The sequence below is a fragment of the Macaca mulatta genome, chromosome 2 (genome assembly GCF_049350105.2).
Source record: "Macaca mulatta isolate MMU2019108-1 chromosome 2, T2T-MMU8v2.0, whole genome shotgun sequence".
In the NCBI taxonomy this organism is placed as follows: domain Eukaryota; kingdom Metazoa; phylum Chordata; class Mammalia; order Primates; family Cercopithecidae; genus Macaca; species Macaca mulatta.
The window spans coordinates 181,290,371-181,305,964 of NC_133407.1; the positions used below are offsets into that span (position 1 = coordinate 181,290,371).

The 15,594-nt window shown below is 37.3% G+C and overlaps 1 long non-coding RNA gene across 1 annotated transcript; it reads right to left on the reverse strand.

The window, feature by feature from the left end:
• Positions 1–4,169: 4,169 nt before the first annotated feature.
• On the reverse strand, positions 4,170–13,349 carry LOC106996686 (uncharacterized). The gene is made up of 3 exons (XR_013414592.1): positions 12,979–13,349; positions 8,896–9,032; positions 4,170–4,310 (listed from the first exon to the last, which is right to left on the reverse strand). It is a non-coding gene; the product is annotated as an uncharacterized LOC106996686 (long non-coding RNA).
• Positions 13,350–15,594: the final 2,245 nt, after the last annotated feature.

The window sequence follows — 15,594 nt, forward strand, 5'->3', positions numbered from 1 at the left end:
TCCTCTGTTATTGATTTCTAGCTCTATCCCACTGTGGTTCAAAGAAGATACTGTATATGATTTCAATTTTTTGAATTTTCTCAGGTTTATTTTGTGGCCTAACTATGATCTATCTTTGAGAATGACCCATATGCTGAGAGGAATGTGTATTCTGAAGCCATTGGATAAAATGTTCTGTAAATATCTATTAGGTCCATTTGTTCTATTGTGCAGATTAAGTCCAATGTTTCTTTGTTAATTTTATGTCTTGATGATCTGCCTAAAGCTGAATATGGGGTGTTAATGGTTTCCAGCTATTACCATATTGGGGTCTATCTCTCTCTTTGGCTCTAGTAAATATTTACATCTCCGAGTACTGCAGTGTTGGATGCATATATATTTAAAATTATTATATCCTCTTGCTGAACTGACCCCTTTATCATTAAATAATAATTTTATTTGCCCCTTTTTACAATTTTTGTATTAAAATCTATTTTGTCTGATGTAAGTATAGCTACTTATACTCTTCTTTGGTTTCCATTACATCTTTTTCCATCCCTTTACTTTAGTCTATGTGTGCCTTTACAGGTGAAGCATGTTTCTTCTAGGCAACAGATCATTGGGTCTTGTTTTTTATCCATGTAGCCATTCTGTGTCTTTTGATTGGAAAGTTTAGCTCATTTACATTCAATATTATTAATGATAAGGAAGGACTTACTTCTGCCATTTTCTTATTTTTTTTTTTTTTCTGGCTGTTATATGGTCTTCTCTTCTTTCTTCCTTTTTGTCTTCCTTCTAGTGATGTTGATTTTCTCTGGTGGTATGTTTTAATTTCCTGTTTTTTATTTTCATTTTTTTCACATCTGTCATGTATTTGTTAACTTGTAGTTACTGTGATGCTTGCAAATAATATCTTATAATCCATTATTTTAAACTGATAACAACTTAACACTGATTTTATAAAAAAGTAAACGGAAAACTAATAAAGACTCAACACTTAAACTTCTTCCCCCCTCTTTTTAACTTTTTATTGTTTGTATTTATATCTTATTGTACTCTCTATGTATGTAAACATTGTTTTAGTTATTATTTTTGGTCATTTCCTCATTTAACCTTTCCACTAAAAAAATCAATAATTGGCACACCTCAATGAGAGTATTATAATATTCTGTGCTTTTCTGTGTACTTACTATTACCAATGAGTTTTGCACCTTTAGATGGTTTCTTATTTCACACTGAGAAATTCATTTTAGTATTTCTTGTAGAACAGGCCTGGTGTTCATAAAATTCCTCTGTTTTTTGTTTTTCTGGGAAAGTCTTTGTTAAGCCTTCATATTTGAAGGACATTTTTACTGCATTTACTATTATAGGATACATCTTTTTTTCCTTCAGAACTTTAAGTATGTCATGCCAGAGACATATTTAAAGTTTCTCATTGTAAACTTCACCTGTCTCCTGGTCTGTAAAGTTTCCACTGAGAAGTCTGCTGCCAGATGTATTGGAGCTCCACTGTATGTGATTGGTTCCTTTTATCATGCTGCTTTTAGGATTCTTTATTTATCCTGGACTTTGGGAGTTCGATTATTAAATGCCTTGAGGTAGTTTTCTTTGGGTTAAATCTGCTTGGTGGTCTATAATGTTCTTGTACTTGGATATCAATATTTTTCTGTAGGTTTGGAATGTTCTCTATTATTATTACTTTGAATACACTTTCTACCCAAATCTCTCTCCCTGCTTCTTCTTTTAGGCTGGTAACTCTTAGATTTGCCTTTTTGAGACTATTTTCTAGCTCTTGCAGGCATGCTGCAGTCTTCTTTTTTAATCTTTCCAGTTTTGTCTCTTTTTACTGTATTTTCAAATAATTTTTAAGCTCATTGATTCTTCTGATTGATGAATTCTGCTGTTAAGAGACTCTGATGCATTCTTCAGTATGTCAATTGAATTTTTCAGGTCTAGAACTTCCACTTGATTATTTTTAATTATTTCAATCTCTTCGTTAAATTTATCTGATAGGATTAGAATTCCCCCGCTCTGTGTTATGTTGGATTTCATTGAGCTTCTACAAAATAGTTATTTTGAATTCTCTGTTTGAAAGGTTATATATCTTCGTCTCTTTAGGATTGGTCGCTGGTGCCTTATTTAGTTTGTTTGGTGAAGTCATGTTTTCTTGGATGTTCTTGACGCTTGTGGATGTTCATTGGTGTCTGGGCATTGAAGAGTTAGGTACTCATTTTATTTGTCACAGTGTGGGCTTGTTTGTACCTTTTCTTCTTGGGAAGGCTTTCCAGGCATTTAAAGGTACTTGGACGTTGTGATTTGGGTATGCTTACTGCAGTCATACCAGCTTCACAGGACACCCCAAGCCCAATAATGGCATGGATCTTAAAAACTCAAAGAGGTACCACCTGTGTGGTCTTGGGTAAGAGCCAGAATTCCCTGGATGACCATAGACTCTTGTTCTTTCCTTACTTTCTCTCAAACAAATGTAGTCTCTGTGCTGAGCTGCCTGGAACTGGAAGATGGTGACATGAGCACTCCTTTGGCCATTACCACTGGAACTGTGCTTGCTCAGACTAAATGCCAGCACAGCACTGGGTCTCACTCAAGGCCCACAGTGTCCAGTCCCTGCCTATTTTCTATGTTCATTCAAAGTCCTAGAGCTCTACAATCAGTAGGTGAAAATCCAGGCAGGCTTGGGTCCTTCCTTTCAAAGTAGCATGGTCCCCCAGCCCTGAGAAGGTTTGGAGATGCCGTCCAGGAGACAGGGCCTGGATTTAGTAACTTTTGGGATCTACCTGGTGCTCTATTCTATTATAATTGAGTTGGTACCCAAGCTCAAGACAAAGTCTTTCCCACTCTTCCCTCCCCTTTCCACTTTAAATGTCATGCCACTAACATATTTTAAGATTTAAGCATAGGAGTTTCTCCTTGTGGCCACCACAATCCCAGGCCGTAGCAAGTACTGCTTGGCTACTGCCAATATTCACTCAAGGCCCAAGGCTCTTCAATCGGCTTGTGGTGAATGCTGCCAGGCATGGGTCTCTCTCTTCAGGGCAATGGAACCTCCTGGCCCAAGATAGGGCCAAAAAAGTCATCCAGGAGCCACGGTCTTGAATTGGGAACTGGAAGAGCCTGCTTGGTCTTCTGCTCCATTGCAACTGAGCTGGTAACCAAGCTGCAAGGCATTGTTCCCATTGTTCTTCCTTATCTTTTCGCAAGCAGAACGAGTCTCTTCACATTGTTACCATAGTTGAGAATTCACTGGGGTCACACCTGAAACAGCACAGCTCTGAGTCACACTTAAGTCCCACTGCAAGTACTGCCTGGACCACTACTGATTATTCAGAGTCTGAGGTCTCTTTACGCAGGTAATGGATACTTCCAGAACTGTGTCTTCCTTTCAAGGCAATTGGTTCCCTTCTGACACAAAATGTGTTTAGAAATGTCATCCAGGAGCTAGGGCCTGGAATGGGGGCCTCAGGACTCTGCCTGGTGCCCTCTCTTGCTGTGACTGAGCAGTATTCAAGTTGCAAGACAAAGCCCACTTTACTCTTCCCTCTCCTCTCCTCAAGCCATGGGAAGGAGTCTCTCCTGAAGCTATGAGCTACACTGCAGCCTGGGACTGAGGGAGAGCTGTCACAAGTACTTCCTTGGTTGCATCAGCCAGTATCTCACTATGTCACATGCCTTCCAAGTCCACTGACTCTGGGCCCAGCACAGCACCAGGACTTGCCCAGGAATTGCAGTTCATATGATCTAGATTGTCTTTCAAGTTTGCCTTTCAAGTCCTTATGGTCTAGATTGTCTTCCAAGATTGCCTTTTATTTAGGACCTCACTACCCTTTAGCCCACAGTGGCAGGGATTGCCAGAACTCATGTACCAACTACTAGGTGGACGATTTGACTCTGGCTAGAGTTGGTCTAAATGCTCCCTCTGTAGGTGCTGACTGAATTCTGTCCTGTATTGCTTCCCACTATAACAGGGCATCACTGAGTTCCAATGCAAAGTTCCACAATCTATGTGCTCTTCTTTCCCAAATCACACAGATTCTGTCTCCATGCCACATGTCCACATCCAGGGAATGGGGAGGGGTAGCATCAGCAATTCAAGGCTGTCTTTCCTACCTTCTTCAGTGTATTTTTTTCTTGATATGATGTTAAAATCAGTTATTATGATCACTCACCTGATTTTTGGTTCTCATGAAGGTGCTTTTTTGTGTGGATAGTTTTTCAGTTTGGTGTTTCTGTCAGGGGTCAATTGCTGGGGGCGTCTATTCAGCCATCTTGCTCTGCCTTTGCTGTTACTGCTTCTTATAAATCAACTGCTGCTCCTAATTTTATAAAACACATTTCAGTAACTTCCAATTTTTACCAACATCATATTTCATTTTTTAAAATATCTTTCTTAAAGTTTTAGGACTTAGAAGAATCCCATAGATCCTCTGGACCAACTTTAATGATAAGAAAATGGCCACTCAGAAAAGTTTTGTCTTTTACTAGTGGCAGACCTAGGGCAAAAAGCTAATCTCCAGACTATTTTAGTAAGGGCTCTTCCCACTACACTTCTGAAACCCCTACCTAGAATCAGAAAAAGCATGTTCACTCACATTTGTGCATGTACCACCTTCCTTCCTGCTAAATATAGATACAGATATATTTGCCTTAAATCTTTTAACCTTTTTGATTGTCCTAACTTTTCTTTCTCAGTTGCTGCACAGACAGTGGTCTCAATACTTGGCTGCAAGGAAGATCCCACCATCCTATCCTTAAAGGATCATTTTGGTTAAGAAAAGTTTTCTTTGAACACATGACTAATAATATGTTATTTCATCCAACACAACTACAAAAGAAGCAGATTGATGATTTTGTAAAGCCTTAATGACCTTAATTTATTATCCCTCCTTGTATTTAGATTATTTGCCATATGACTTTCCAGTTCCTCCCCAGCTATGTGGATTAACCAGTGGAATGTTAACAGGTGTGATGAGACCAAGGCTTGAAAAGCACCTGTATGTTTGGGTGTGCTCTTTTGTGACTTTGTCATGCTATGAAAGCTCATGCCCTGGTTAGCCTATTGGTCCTAACATGAGGATGAGAGACACATGGAACTGGGGGAACCCACTCCAGGCAAAAAAGCCTAGCACAAAACCTCTCAGGTGACCCACAGATCCATGAGAACAAATGATAGTTGTTTCAAACCACCAAGTTTTGAGGCAGTTTATTACACAGAATTTTGTGATACTAGGTTACTGATATTCCAGAGTATACAGGGTATAATAAATATATCTGACACATGCTGGACAAATACCTGCAGACTGTATAAGACATAGTGTTAGTTTCTCTTTATTATGGATTCATTTTTGAACAATCTATATTCCAATAAGAGGCTGAGGATATAATATTAGAGTAGTGATTTAGAGCACGATTGAAGTTAGATTGTCTGTCTTTGCTCCCTTCTATCTGATGACTCTGGGCAAATTACTTAATTTTTCTGTCCTCAGTTTTCTCCTCTATAATTGGAGACAATGTTAGTATCCATTTAGCAGCATATCTGTCATGTAGTAAGTCCTCAAATAATATTGGTAATTAATAATAATGTACTGTCTCATCATATAATCTTGGAGTGTTGGTTAATAAGTTTTTAATTTATTATGCAATCAATTCTCTTTTCAGCTTGATTCTGAATTCATAATAGTTTTTTCTTGGCTTCTGTTTCTAACATACATCACCTTTAGATATGTGCTTATACTTAGTAAGTTTTTATTACAAGAAACCTCTCAATGACTTACATTAATACTACAAGTAACTCTTTTATTATGCTTCTGTGCTTCTTTTATGCTAGGACTCTTAGTTAACAACTGCATGAAACTCACACATCGTTTCTTCAAATAATTCATAACAACTTAGACTTATTGATAAGTCGTATTTGGTATTTTACTCATGATACCCCGTGTCTTCTTTTCTGGTTTCCTCTTACATTTTGCTAAAGAACAACCTAGAGAAATTTTAATTTTTTCAAAGATGTTCAACTTTCCATCTTTAAAATTGTCTTTATTTTTCCTTTTCTCTTGAATAACAGCTTGCCTAATGAAGAATCCAAGATTCAAATCCCTCAGGATTTTGTAGATATGGCTACATATTTTCTGGCATTTGGCGTCAGAAAACGCCAATGTCATTCTGATTTTTCTTCCTTTTCAGATAATGTATTTTTACTCTCTAGAAAATTGTAAGACTTTTTCTTTCTCCTTCGACTTCCTAAATTCTTCCCCGGTATTCGTAGGTCCCTTGGTGCAATATTGCTGCTCTGCATTCTAATTCTTTTAAATTAAAAAAAAACAAACCCCAGTACCTTCTCTCAGTTTGAAAAAAGATATTATTCTATTATTACTTGGATTATGTCATTCCTCCTATTCTCTCTAGCTTCTCCTTATACAAGTTTTTTTAGGAAGATTTTAGAATTTCTAAACATTTTACATACTTTGTAAATATCTAAACCTCATATACTGAATGACATCATTCCTTCCAAGTTTCTTGGACAATTTTCGTCAACAGATGAAATCATCGACAGATTATTGCACTACATTCCAAGAAAACCTCTTGGCTCGATCTTCCGTAACACTGATTTGGTGTTCAACCACAACCATTCTAATATTCAGGATTTTCTTATTGTCCTGAAGTTTTGTTTTCTTGTAGTTTCTTATTTGGCTTTGGTAACAGCGTAATGCTGGCCTCGTAAAATGAGTTTGGAAGTGTTTTCTCCTCTTTCATTGCCTGGAAAAGTCTGAGAAGGATTGGCATTAATTCTTTCAGTGTTTAGTAGAATTCGTGAATGAAGCCATCAGATCCTGGGTTTTTCTTTGTTGAGAGGTTTTTTATTACAGTTTCAATCTCTTTACTCATTATTGGTCTGTTCAGATTTTCTTTTTTTTTATGGTTCAGTTTTGGCAGATTGTATGTTTCTAGAAATTGATCCATTTCTTTTAGATACCCAGTTTGATGGCCTATAATTGCTCATAGTAGTCTCTAATGATACTTTGTATTTTTATGCTATCAGTTTTAAGGTCTTCTCTTTCATTTATAATTAAACTTGAGTCTTATCTTTTTTCCTTTAGTCTGGCTAACAGGTTGTAGATTTTGTTTATCTTTTCAAAAATCCAGCTCTTGGTTTCATTGAGCTTTTGTTTTTCTAGCCTCTATTTCTGCTCTGATCTTTATTGTTGATATTTAGTCAATTAGTGTAATATACCTCAGCAGTTAAGGAGTATGAATTTAGCCACACCTTTTGTATTTTTCAATTGCTGTCTAGCTGACACATAACTAAGTTGGCATCTCCTTCTTGAGGTAGTCCTTTCTCTCCCTAATTTCACAAGAATTCAAAGAATTTGCTCCAGTCTTTGTCTACTAAGCCACTGGACTTTTCATAAACTTGATCGGTGAGAGAGGTGCTAACAACATTGGACCTTAAAAGGGAAACATTGACCTTCATGGAAAACTCTTTCCCCATCTCATAACATTATCCCATGCAAATATTCCCATCTCCTCACCAGTAACCAACTCAGCATTTCAAAATCAGATTAAAGGCATCTTTCGTTAGCCAACATCGTCCTTATTATCTTCTTTCACCTGGACAGTGGGTTAAGGTACCCATTCAAGTGGCCCTTTTCTGAACAAAAATCAGTCCAACGTGACTAGTCTTGTTCATCTAGATGAAAAACACTTTTGGAAATTAAGAACTTTACATTCCACATCAATTGCTCTGTTATATTCGCTTCAGTAAATATATGTTTATTTTAATTTCTATGAAATTTCCTTTTTTTTTTCACTTTTTCTTAGTGGCCTATTCTAACTACGTGAATGCAGTGTCCTTCAAATATCTCTTAAGATACAAATTAAATTGTTTCAGTAAGTTTTTCTATATTTCACCAGTAATTCAATTGTTTCAAGAGTTAACTTCAGTTTGTTTACTTTGGTGGTTCATTTTTATGCTTTTTTTCTTCAATATATGGAAATTCTTAGTTGTTCATTTATATTTATAAGTAGTTCATTTATATTTACAGGTGGCTAGTGTGAAAGTTACAGCTTCTTTGATAATGAATATGATTACAAATTATAGAAGCCATCACTATAGTTAGTGAGCTAGGTGGTATCTTAGTCCATTCAGGCTGCTGTAACAAATTACCATAGATGCAAGGCTTAAACAACAGATATTTATTTCTCACAGTTCTGTAGGCTAGGAAGTTCATGATCAAGGTGCTGGGAGGTCCAGTGTCTGGTGAGGGCCTGCTTCCTGGTTCGCAGAAGGCCATCTTCTTGAGGTGTCTTCACATGGCAGAGAGCAAAGATAGAGGAAGCAAGTTTTCTCATGTCTCTTCCTATGAGGCACTAATCCTGTCATTAGGGTTCCACCTTCATAACCTAATTACCTCCAGAGGCCCCATCTCATAATACTATCCCATTGAGATTTCGAGCTTCAACCTACGAATTCTGGGGGACACAAAAATGCAGTCATGTAGTGGACGGGAGTTTTCCATTAGAAGGTGAGAAAGTCTAGCCCTGTTGGCAGCTTACATTACCCAAGAGCACCATTCCACTTTTTATAACCCCAGTAGTCACTTTAAATATCCCTTGCCTATCCCCAGTGGCAGAATCCATCTGCTCCTTTATTACCTTTCAAACTGTTCATGCCAGTTCTGTTGGATCTGGGTGGAAATGCCCTTTCCAGGTGCTTGAAACACCCCAGGTTCATTAGCCTTCCCATCAAATGCCACAAAGTTGAGTATCTTCCTTACCTCCTCATAATTATGATCCCTGGGCTTTTCCAAAAAACTCCAAACTTTTCAAACTTCTGTTTAAAATTGAACAAACTCCTTTCTTCTTCCATCGCTACTCTCTTTCATTTGTATTAACTGTACTTACCAGTTCTATTTGGTTATTTCCTCAGACTGATCCCATCTGCTTTGTATCATCCAGAAATGTTTTGCTTCTGCTGGTATCACTCTTCCACATTTCCTAGTGCTGCTTTAGTGTTATGCTTACTTTTCTCCCTGGTGGAACTTTAAGGACAGAAAAGTAAACATATGTGCTTAGTCATCAAGAGGGCACTTAGCTCCCAAGTGGCCTTTTCGCTTTGTTGTTTTTCTTTTTTCCTTCCCTATTTATTTGTATTACTTCCACTGATTTAGTTTCTTTCATTTTGTTTTTATTCAAATACATTTATAAAAGCAGTACTGGCGTAGGAATTAACTATTCCTTTATTCTAATCATGTTTCTGTGATTCCTGCCTGACACACAGCAGGTACTCATTAAGTATTTTTGAGCAAATGAATAAATGAAGCAAATTATCACACACTCCCCACCCCAGACTTCAGCTTTTCCAATGTGAAATTAAGAGGCCTCTGCAAGTAATAGCAAGCTATGGTTCTTCTTGGGCTTGATAAAAAACATTTATCGTCACTGAATATCAAACACCAAGAGGAGAGAGGCAGCCAGTGTATGAGCAACACCAACCTAAGACAGAAAACTGTGATCAAAAGCCTAAAAAGAGACCTATGACATCAGAGTCTCAGAGGAGTTCAAAACAATCATAATTAGGCTTAATAACTGACTCTCTGGTAGCTACATAACTATGATCAGGCCAGATGGCAAGTGAGCACTGACTGAGTAAACTGAGAGAGCGAGGTAATAACACAGTCTGCCTTTAAAGGACCTATGTGAAGATCTCCCTTTTCCCAAATTCCCTTCGTAAAAACCAATGTAGAAAAAATCTGTAGGGCCCTCGGGCCTGGAAACCCTCTCTGGGAAATTATTTTAACCTCCTGGATGGGAGATCTATGAGCTGTAAGTCTGGAATTAAACACTGTCTGCAAGGTTGACAATGATGATAAAGTTCCCAAGTCAAATGGTAAGTCTGACGCAAACACTCAGGTACTCCATACCACATGTGCTCATCAGAAACTATTCATTAGCAATGAAGTTGGTGGACAAAACTAAAAGTCACAATTATAACAATGTTTTCAGGAAGTCTTTTACATTTTGAATCACCTTATTACCATACTATTTCTGAGAAATCTAAGGAAAAAGAAGAAATTACAAATTTTATATCTGCTTAATATAGTGATCTTCAAACACAGTCACCTGGAGGGCTTGTTAAAACACAGACTGCTGGTCCCCACCCTCAGTTTCTGATTCAATAGGTTTAGGATGAGATCCAAAAATTTGCATTTCTAACAGATTCCCAAGAGATGGAGGTACTGCTTATCCTGGGACTATACTCAATAATTTCAAAATGTCTGCTACATCTGAGTCTGCTTTTGGTGCTTACCTTGATTTTTCACACTGCGTTTTTTTCTTGCCTTTTGACATGTGTTATAATTTTTTGTTGAAAACGACATGATTTATTGAATAATAGGAACTGAAGTAAATAGGCCTTTAGTGTGAGGTTATATGTTTATCTGCCTAGCAGTTAGGCTGAATTTAATGTGTGGTACAGCTACAGGCATCGGAGGCTTCAATCACCACTGGCCACCTTGTTTTTGTCTCCCATGTTGTCTTTGGGTTTCCCTAGAAATTCATTCTTGGATACAGTTTTTGTCTTTCAGTGCTCCAAGTTGTAACTCACTGTTATTATGTAGGAGCCCTATTGGTGTAGTGTGATGGTACTGGGAAGCATTCTATAATATTATGATTAAATTGCCATTTCTTATGGGCCTGAGTCCTCAGACTGCGACCTTCAGAAGTCTTTCTTAGACTTTTTTTCTCCCTTACTTGAGGCAGAAAGGGTACAGAGGATTCGGTTGTCAAATTGCACTTCCTCTACATAAGATAAGGCTCTAGTAAGCTAGTTTTCCTGCAGGGCAGGACTTTGATATAAAGAACACACTGGGCTTATTTCAAAATGGTTACTGTTGCCCTGCCAAAACCACAAGGGGATTTTTCTCCAATCTTCACTAAAAGAATCTGGTAGGAATCTGCTACTATATGAATGTGAGTGTACCCCCAAAATTCATGTGCTAAAATCTAACCCCTAAATTGATTCTCTTAAGAATTGGGGCTTTTGGGAGGTGATTAGGTCAGGAGACTGAATACATTATAAAAGAGATTTGGGAAAGCCTGTTTGCCCCTCCTGCCATGTGAGGACACTGCAAGAGAGACTATCCATGAGAAATGGGGCCTTCACGAAATGCCAAATCTGCTAGAGACTTAATCTTGGATATCCCAGCCTCCAGAATTGTAAGCAATAAATATATATTGTTTATAAACTACCCAGCCTGGTATTTTTGTCATAGTAGCCTGAACAGACTAAGACAGGATCCCACAAATAAATCTCACAAAAGCGTGACAGGTCCAGGTCCTCCTGAGACTGGGCTCCAGGAGTTTTTAACTCTCAAGCTTGTCCACACTCAGCTTCAGCAATTTTTCAGTTACCTTTAAGAAACACTCAAATGCTCCTACCCATTACTAGCTCCAGTTTTTTGTGTTTCTGGTAAGCTGTGATTCTCGTATTTGCCTGTCTCTTCAGCTTCCTAAACAGCAATTTACCCTGTCACCTCAATTCCCTGATAGACTAAGAAGAGTTATTGAGCTACGTTTTCTCTTGTGGTGAGGACAGGTGAGACATCTCTAAGTTATTTACATTTGTAAGAAGAAACCAGAAGTCAGGACTGTTTGGGGATTATACTTTAAGAACCACTGGTTTAGTGAGAAAATAGCCACCTTCAGTCAATCTCAAAATACATGAAAGCTTTAGGCTCCACTGCATAGCCTCCAATACCCACCTTAATTTAATAATTATTTGTAGCATTATTTTCTTCCAGCCAATGTCCTTCATGTCAAAATTAATACATGTGTCAAAAAAGGGAGAAGACCCAACACCCTTGATTGAGAGGTCTCATGTTGTACATGTCTGAGCCTGCCTCACCCTGAGTCACATCCTCACCCTAAGCCACATCCTCGAGTGTACCTGTTGGAATGCTTTTAGCTGCAAGTATCAAAATACCTGACTCAAACGGTAGAAACAATAAGAAGTGTTCTAACAGTAAGTATTGACGACATAAGAGAGACTCTGAAGCATAATGGACTGCTGGGCAGTGAACCTAAAGGCTCAACTATGTCATCAAAGCCACAGGTTCTTTCTACTTTTCATCCTGCTATTCACACTCTTTATTTTATTCTAAACTTGGTTCCCCTTATGTTTCCAGTAAGTTCTCAGTGGCAAAAAGAGGCTAAATGTTTTCCTGTTCATGTCCACTGGGAGAGAAAAAACGAGTTTTCTCCAGCAATCAAAGAACTGCTCTTTCTTTTATACTGTTTGGGACAACTTAGGTCATATGCTTACCTCTAAACCAATACAGATGCTCCTGAACTTATGATGATGTTATATCCAGATAAAACAATTAAATGTTGAAAATATTGTAAGTCAAAAATGCATTTAATACAGTTGACCTACTGAACATCATAGCTTAGCCTAACCTACCTTAAACATGCTCAGAACACTTACATTAGCCTATAGTTGGGCAAAATAATGTAATACAAAGCCTATTTTCTAATAAAATATTAAATATGCAATTTTTTGAATACTGTATTAAAAATGAAAAAAAATGTTGTATAAGTATTCATCATTAATGTACACAGCTAAAAGCACCATCATAAAGTGGAAAAATTGTAAGTTGAAGCAAAAGTTGGGAATCATCTGTAACTGCTGCCACATGAAGCTATGAGCCGATTGGCTTAGGCTTAGCTTCCTGAACCACCATATTCAAGAAGTATGAGACATATACTGTGTTTTAACTAATCAAGAACTAACAAGGAGCTCAGTCAGTTCTGTAAACTACAAATGGGAAAATAAAGATCCTTACAGCATAGAATTTTTGACATAATTTTGACATGTGCTCACATGAGTCTAAATTTGAGAGTACACACCATTAGTGGCTACGAATAATTCCAGCGACACATTTTTAAAACGTCTGGTCTTAAATATAAAACGTGCCTTGGACACAATACCTGTCATGCCCACCGAAGATATTCCTCTAAGGACATTCTCACCAGACGTGAAATCTCTTCTCCTTCCCTTAAAAATCTTCAGTTGGCTTCACAACTATTTAACAGGAGAAACAAAATAAACTTTAGCATTCCTTTCTTCTTGGACTCCTTTAGAAAGTTGTAGAGCATTATTTTCCTTTTGTATTTCAGCAATTCTGTTTGTGGGCAGCTTTTGTTTTTTTTTTTTTTTTCTCTAAGCTGATCATTATGGATAAACATAAAATCTCTAAATAGATTTTCCTAGTCAGTTAACCATATTCTTGGGGGAAAACATAAGGTAGAATCATTATTAAAAAGCATTCTCAGTAATACACACATCTTTATTATGTCAGTCTTTTGCCAAAAAAAAATAAGATTGATAGTAAATTCCATTTAATTTTTTTCTTCACAAAATCAAGCCATCTGCCTCAAAACACACCACCAGCCTCTGTTAGATGAATTCACACATTTAAAAGCCCCGAAGTAACCATTTGAATGGAAATTGGACACTTCTTGTCATTTAGGAAGCTTTTTTAAACTGGAAAGGCTTCTCGTTTGTTCAATTAAATGTGTGTGTATGCAATACACTTTATGAAATTTATCCCAAAACAGTGAGGGCTGAAATAATATTTGAAACAGATGGCACAGCTGCTGTACTTAGAGAGCTACCCATGGACATAGATGGGGACATTGAGGGAACTATGGAGTGCAAGCCAAAATATTGTACAATCAAGACTCTTAGTCACAGCCATTAAAGATGGGAAAATCTTTTTAATGTCAACCTCTTCCATAATGGAGGTGTGTGGAAAGGGCTACGATGTAAGTCAAGTGGAATTTATATCCTTTTCTGGATGAACACTTTTCTTCTCAGTTGAGCCTTAAAATTTGAAAATACTGGATCTGCTGCCTTGGAGTTTTCTCTCTCTTGAATACTATTTGAAAACGATGCTGAAAGTATCATTCCCAAGGGAATGTTAGACAGTGGCATATGCATAGCAGAGAAAAGCAAATTATAGTGTTTAAAGCTAGAGGGAGGGAACTGATGGAAATCACAGACATCATTTCTCTAGTGCCCTAATTTTATAGGTGAGGAAACAAAGGCCAAGGAGGGTTAAATGACTTCTCCTCCACCCCACAGTACTGGTCTCTGGAGACTCACTCCCAGGCAACTTCCGTCACAAATACTGCTTACTAAAAGGAAAGGAAAGTTTGGGTATTTTTTTTTTTTTTATTTTATGCCATTTTATTTCATTTCGTTTTAAATAACACTGTCACATTTTTTAAAATTCCATTACTTATGAGGCAGATTTGAAAGGCAAAGTAGAGAAACAGATCAATTTTTTCTTAAAATTGCTTTAAGGTAAATTATTTTACAAAAATGGAAGTATATATGCTCTAATTTGGGGAAACTGTGTGTGAACAAGATATTTGGTTAGATTTTTCATTTCACATTAATCATGTGGACATAATTTGCATGTTGTTTTACAACACCTAACAATTCTGCATATTAATCTAATCAAGGAGGCTAATTTTTAAACACAACATTTTTGAACTCAGAATTTGTGAGTGGGTGTAATATGCCTGTAATATTACAACCCCCAATTGTAATATGCAACCCCCAATCTTCTGCCCTACATATAAGTCATAAGCAGTGAACAGAAGGAAAATATTCCAATATTCATAGCAACAATTCTTTTCAAATGCAGCAGTGTCTGGAGTCCAAAGGTTCATACATTTCCCTCTCTGTGGTGGCTTTACAGACATGAGTATTGAAAGCAGATGCCTTCAGTTTCTCTCAGGGAGATCCCTGAACTACTGAAAATGACAAATCTCGGCAATCACCTTCAGGTTCCCATATTCTTCTACATTGAAAAGAAATGGGTAAAATCTTTCATAAGAAAAGCAACAAATAACTAAGTTTATCCATCATCTTCTCTGAAGTACTGCTAACGAAACAGAAATGAAGCCATATCCATCTGCAAAGGAACTTTTTCCCAGTAGACAATGATTCTGTACGTCAGTGGAGTCCTCCTGGTGAGGGCAAATTGATTTTCTACAACATTCTTGGTTATTCCAGGGAGAGAATAAAGTCGCAGCCTGACACGTTAACCTCCCACTACATTTCTAAGACAGGATCTATACACCTGGAACAGAGAAATAATTAGGGCAACTTCAGGTCACTTCAACAGAAAGTCTATTTAGGTCTGAATGACCCCAACAATTGGGTTATTTACTACCTTTGCCTCACCAATTATTTCACCATGGCTCTGTGAATGCATGGTTGTAGCACAGTCTTTGTCTCCGTGAAAGTCAGAGGAGTAGTTCCTGAAAAGCAATAACTGCACACAACTAACATGTACACTGATAACCAGCATGGCGTCTCTCCAAAGTAAGATTATACTTTTCTACCTTTTGCACTCAGGGAAAACAAATAAATTTCTCCAGCACCCTGAAAAGTATCAATCTATTTGTTTCCAATGCATGTTTTTGATGGGTTTTTATAACAAATTTTAAAATTAGAAAGGCTCAAATACACTGATCTTAGAACTTCTTTTAAGCTGCTGACATTTCCTTTCTCACATAATAAGTGATGAAAGC